A 6,726-nucleotide genomic window follows, 5' to 3' on the forward strand; every position below is an offset into this window, starting at 1 on the left:
ATGAAGAAGAACCGATTAGCATCCTGGCTCGTGAGGTTAAAGAATTACGAAATAAGAAAATTCCGTTAGTCAAAGTTCTTTGGCATAAACACGGAGTTGAAGAAGCAACTTGGGAGTTAGAAGATACAATGAAAGAACGTTATCCAAACCTATTCACCGGTAAGATTTTTGGGGACTAAAATCCCTAGGGGGAGAGTTGTAACAACCCAATTTTGACCCTAATCAAAATAGTAGTTTCGGGACCACAAATCCGAGTCTAAAAAATATTTTAATATTATTTTGTGTGTTTATGATGTGTGAATTTACATGTGTGAAAGTTTCATGAATTAATTTTATTGTTTGTGTGCTTAATTTGAGAAAATGGCTTAATCGCTTAAAATGAAAATTTGATGGTTAAATATGAAAGTGCCTAATTGTTGTTGTCTTTCTAATTTGGAGGTTTTATGTTGTAATTTAGCCAATAGTAAAGGTAGTGGACGGCATGATGGCTAATATATATAGTTTTTATATATATTAATTATAAAAGTAAAATAATAATAGTATAATATAATGTAAATAATATAAAACATAAAATAAACAAAGCCATGCATGTTCATCTTTGGGATAACCGAAAACAAGAAAAAGAAATAAGGTTTTAAGACTTTGAACATTCAGCCTTTGGTGTTGCTCAATTACGGTATGTTTAGGTTTCAATTTTTGATAATTTTTACGTTTTTGAGATCGTTTCTTTGTGTTCTTTAAAGTGCATGCTTCAATTTTGTGAATTAGTGATGATTGTGAAATATGCCGTTGATGAATTCATAAGTTTTATGATGTTTGTAGGTGAAATATGAAATATATGTATTAGATTGACATGTTTTGTTTTTGAATTTTTGATGAAATTGAGTAACTAGGGTTAAATTATGAGAATAATTTTTTGAGAGACTAAAATGCTAAATAAATGAAAAATATGTACTTGTATGGACACTAGGAAAATTTGGCCTTCAAGGAGTGTAGTAAAAATTTGTGTATTTTGTGTTTTGAGCAAAAAGGATTAAATTGTAAAAGTGAGAAATGTTAGGGGCAAAATTGTAATTTTCCCATTCATGTGTTTTTAGGCTAAATTGAATAGAATGGTGTTTAAATAAGCTTAATTTGAATATGTTTAGATTAAGAATTAAAGAAATCGAATTTGGATCGGGGAAAGACAAAAGTGGTCGAGTAGCCGATTTAGCAATCGACGACATCCGAGGTAAGTCTATAAGCACATAAATGTAGTTAAATTTGATAATTTATATATGTTACATGATGAATGGAATTTTTGTGATTATAATTGCGAATGTATATTCAGCAAGGAGCGATATTTCGAGTTCTATTCGATCGAGATACGTTGTTTGAAAGTTCCGTATGAACCCTAAGAATAGATAGGATACGTATGTCATGACATAGGATTTCCGATATGTGTTATCGTGTAAGACCACGTCGGGGACGTTGGCATCGACTTGTGTTTATGTGTAAGACCCTGTCTAGGAAAGTGGCATCGATATGTGATTGCATGTAAGACCACGTCTGGGGCGTTAGCATTGTACGAGTTTCCGACTATCCACGTATCCTTTTTAGTTTCGATCGGTTCAACGGGCAATGTTAAGTGATGACCGAATGTGAAATCGAATTAATAATGTTCAGGTATGTATTTATATCAAGCTATGAAATTTAAAGTAAGTTGTGTATTAAATTGATGATTCAAAGTTGATTGATATATGAATAATGTGTGAGCATGTTCGTGATTATAAGTGATTTGGGGGTATAGAGAGATCGGCCTATTATCATAGTTTTAAATTATAAAATGTTAAGTATATAAGTATTTGAGTATTTGTGCATTAAATTTTATAAAGTTCAATGTTTACTTATATTTGATTTGGTTGGCTTGGTAAAGTAGTTTGATATTAACGTCAAAAAAATGAATAATGTTTGCTTATGACTTACTAAGCTTAAATAACTTACTGTGTGTATATTGCTTTTCGTTTATAGATTTTTGGAAGTTGCACTACAGCAAAACAGGCTTTTAGCGGCATTTTAGCGGCGTTTGGACAAAAAAACGCAGCTAAAGATAGCGCCGCTAAAAATGAGCATTAGTGGCGTTTTTTGGAAAAACGCCGCAAAAAACCTAAGCCAAACGACATCATTTTTTGACCTTTCGGGGCTTTAGCGGCATTTTTGAGAAGGCGCCGCTAAGGCTCGGGGCTTTAGCGGCGTTTTTAAAAAGGCGCCGCTAATGCTCGGGGCTTTAGCGGCGTTTTTGAAAAGGCACCACTAATGCTCGGGGCTTTAGCGACGTTTTTGGAAAAGCGCCTCTAATGCTTGGAGCTTTAGCGGCGTTTCTGAAAAAGCGCTGTAAAAACATTTTATCTGTTTATTTACTATTTAATTTGTTTATTTATATTAATTAAAATTCAATTTATTTTTAATTGAATATTTGTTAAAAATAGATAAATTTGAAATAATGACACGTAGAAATAATTTGAAATAAAAAGTATAGAAAAATATTTATTAAAAATGGAAAAATTAAAATACTATTATTTAAAATAATTTTAAATTTTTTTGGTACATTACTGCTGTTTTTTAATTTATATATTAAATAATTTCTTATATAATCGTTAAAGAGATAGTATTAATTTTAAAATATTGAATTAATTATCACTATAGTTTAGAGTTTTTGGTTTAGGGTATATGACTAATTTAAGATGTAAGGCCGGTTTAAGGGTTAATAGTGTAAGGTTTAGGGAGTATGGATTTAGGGATTATGGATTAGGAATTATGATTTAAGGGTTGGGATTTAAGGTTTAGGGGTTAGGGGTTAAGAGTTAGGGATTTAGGGTTTAGAGAGTCAAGGGTCGGATTAGGGTTTAGATTAGTTATTTTTTAATTTATATATTAAATATGTTTTTATGTAATTGTAAAAGAGATAATAATAAATTTAATATATTGAAATTAAATTATTTAGGAGATATATAATAGATAGACTTTATATGTATTGAATGGTTAATTTAGGGTTTAATGTTGAGGTTTACTTGAGATTTGTTAAATGATAAAATTTTTTACAATTAATTAATGCCTTTATATTTAAAAATATTTAATCTAAAACATTTAATATATTTAAATATTAGTTTAAATAGAATTAATAAATAAGTTAAAAAAGTAATAGATTGATATGGATATATAGGTAATTATTTAATTTGGATAGGACCAAATTATAAGAAATAAAAATAAAATACAAAAATAAAATAGAAATAAAAAACTAAATTTTATAATTTTATCTAATTCTTATAAATATTACTTAAAAATTTAATAATTATTTATTTAAAATTTATATGAAAGATATAATAATTAAATATTAAAAATATGGGAGCTTTAGTGGCATTTTTAGCAAAAAACGCCATTACTATATACAAACGGCGTCGTTTTATTCAAAATAAATTATTTTTTGTGGCGTACAAACGCCGCAAAAAACAAAAAAAACCGCAAAAAAAATCATTTTAATTTAAAAAATCGCGCCATTTCCCCAAAAATAGATCAAAATCGACACCATTTCAAGGGAAGATAAACGGCGCCGTACCAAATATAGGGCAAACAACCCCCTCTTATGGTTAAAATGGTTTCATTTTTCAACCAAATTCAAACCCTAAATACGCCTCTCCCAATTTCTTCTTCACTTAGAGGTTTGAGCAGATCGATCATTTCCAGAGAATTCAGTCAAGGACTGGGAATCCCTTCAACTCAGTGCTCTTTTTTGATGATGAGGATAGGAACATACAAGCTGTAAGAACGAGTTTTCCTATCTTCTCGATTTTCCTGTTCTTTTGTTTTTATAACGCTAATTTTGGCTTCTGGGTATTTGTATTTGTTTTTATAACAAGATGAATTGTTCGTTCATTTTTCTTCATAGACCAGTTTTGCAATGTGGAATGACATATAACTCTAGACTATTTTTCAAGGGAAAAGATAAATGTTGAGTTTATTTATGTCTTCAAGCCCAAAGTTTTTCAAATGTTCTTCTCTAGTCTAGAATAGGAAATTATTTGTTTTTACATTTAGCATGGTCTGTTTTTGTAGGTTTCTGAATGTGACAACCAGAAGAAACCTGAGAAGAGATTTGTAACTTTGGAGGAAATAGGAAAAAGAAATACCAGTGCTGGAAATACTGTAGATGGTACTCAACTAGATGCGGAGATTGCTGGTCCAGAGAACATTAATGTAACAATATATAGTTTTTATATATTGAAACAATATAAGAAGGTTACTTATCCAATACCGACCAATGATTCTGTTCAGTTCGTTTACTTGATATGTAACATGATAACTAAATGTCTTATGTTGGAGAAGAAAAAAGACGGAGCAAAAGGGACTGGGAAGAAGGCTACAATCAAGTATGTTTTTATTATATTTTTAAAGTTTCTTTTTCTGGGTTTGAGATTTGAATGTTTTGATAGGATGGATTCTTTTTCTTTTTTCTTTTCTAATTTTGGTGGATAGGGTGGGTTTTATCTCTGAACTGTAGTTGCTGTGATCGAAATTGAGTATAAAAATTGTAGGTTATAAGGTGTGCATTGGATGCTGATTTTATTGATTTAACTAGAGAGGAAATAAAAGACCGGCTAAGTTTGTTGGTAGTAATTGTTGTAAGATTGGATGTGCTTGATGGATGATTTAAGAGTGATTTTGAGTTGTGGACATGAGTTTCTCGATATATAGATGACAGAATCTTGAGTTATTACTAAGTGGTTCCTTGCTTAAGTAGCTTGATTGAGGATCTTAGTATAGAGAGAATATCCTTTTCCCAGTTCTTATCGGTTTACTTCTGATAATTGTGCAGAATGATAGGTTTATTTCTTATTTTGTAGTCTCTGTCTAGAATTCTTGCTCTGAAGTTTGTCTATTTTATACGAGTTGGGTTTTCATGGTTTGCTGTTGCATTGTTTCTTCTATTCTTTGTTTTGTTATTGGAACTATTTCCAATTGTCTGGTTTACTTGAAATCTTATATTTGAAACCCAATAGACCAAAAAAGACCAAAAAAGAGATGAAAGAAAAACCGAATAGATTTGAAACCCATATGGTGTACTGTATCATCCACTACATCTTCATCAATTCCTAATTGCTTTTAGAAGAAATTAAAAGGAAAGTTTGGCAGATTTGTTTGAATGTTTGGAACAAAATGGGGCATGCCTATTCACACATTTTTTATGTGGGTATTCATCAGTAGCCATGTATGCCTTTGCTATGGCAAAATCATGATTAATTATGTCCTACTTGGGTTTTTTTTTGAGAAAAGAAACATCATTATATATAAACTAGATTATAAGAGATAGATCCAAATTCTACTTTTCTTAAACATCCTTTTGAACAGGTTTGGGAACCTAACTTTTCCTGTTGTAACTGGTTCTGGAATTTGGAATTTGTTCATACTCCTTAAAGTTGTAACTTCCTCTTGATAAATTTGGGAACCTAGCTAGATATACATCCTTTTGAACAGGTTTGAGAACCTAGCCATTATTTTCTTGTTGCATAACTGGTTCTGGAATTCTTTTCTGTGGTCCTTAAATTTTAATTATGAAAAAATTATAATTAAATTTCAATCCGGATAGATTTTACTTTGTAGTGATTAGTATTGTACATGTTGCCGGCGAACGGTACATGTTATTATTCTATCTATATTAACTTTGGAAATTTGGGATATATTGGAATCTGCCTTATCTTTGTTTTGTTGTATATTTTGTCAACCATATACCTATCAGGCTGACATGTTTTAAGTGAAATTATGTATAGCTTAAGTGTCATTATCTATTCAAGTCTCTAAAATAGCAGCTCTTGATAAACTATGGGGTTAATTAGTTTTTTTTCTAATACAATTTCTTGTATAGAAAGTATGACATCGTTTGAAGCAAATGGGGTTTCAGTCACTGTGCATGAATGCAGTTTGCTAAAAAGCTTTTTCACTTCATTGACAATAGCAAACCTTTATGTAGTTATATGTCCCTGTGAGTACTTCCAGTTCCAGAAAATCCGCAATTCTTTTTCTAGTTTTAGGGAAATATAGCTATCTGTACACGACAAAGATACCAGCCAGTTCCACAGACTCTGCATTCTGCTGCCCTTGTCCACCATGGATATTTGTTGACAGGTGACCTGTAATGGAACCATGAACTTTCTATAAAGCATTTTCATAATTGCTTGACTTTTCTGTGTCACTTGCAATGCAAACTAAAGGTTTGCATTATCATCACTGATGGTACTTACCTCTGGAAAATTCTTCTGATCACAGATTGAGATTGTTTGTTAGTATGGTTCAACCTGCAACTAAAGCTGCACATAATTGTTTGTTATATTTTTTTTTGAGCCTTAATGGCTATATATATTTTTTATTTTTAACATCTCTATTGTTTACCAAGTTTGTTGGTTTATCTAATCATTTGGTTTTGCATCCTTTAGATATTGAAGGTGTAGTGGAGGATTCAATCTCTTCAAGCTGGAAAAGCCAAGGCTTAGTACTTCTTCAAGTAGAGTGTTATTTAGTGTTGCATTCCATGGTCGTTTATCTTAGTCGGAACTTGAATTAGGTGTTATTGAAATAGGGTTTTGTAGCTCCCTTGTGTACTAGCTTCTTTAATCATGATTGTTAATTATTACGTGTTTTGTAGCTTCTTTTATATTTGGCCGAGTTAATATAGATTAGATGAGCTCTGAGGTA

General features: G+C 30.9%; 1 long non-coding RNA gene across 1 annotated transcript; it reads left to right on the plus strand.

The window, feature by feature from the left end:
• Positions 1 to 3,586: 3,586 nt before the first annotated feature.
• On the plus strand, positions 3,587 to 6,726 carry LOC107945723 (uncharacterized). The gene is made up of 3 exons (XR_005922080.1): positions 3,587 to 3,798; positions 4,093 to 4,406; positions 6,468 to 6,726. It is a non-coding gene; the product is annotated as an uncharacterized lncRNA (long non-coding RNA).

This window comes from Gossypium hirsutum, chromosome D12 (assembly GCF_007990345.1).
Source record: "Gossypium hirsutum isolate 1008001.06 chromosome D12, Gossypium_hirsutum_v2.1, whole genome shotgun sequence".
Classification (NCBI taxonomy): Eukaryota; Viridiplantae; Streptophyta; class Magnoliopsida; order Malvales; family Malvaceae; genus Gossypium; species Gossypium hirsutum.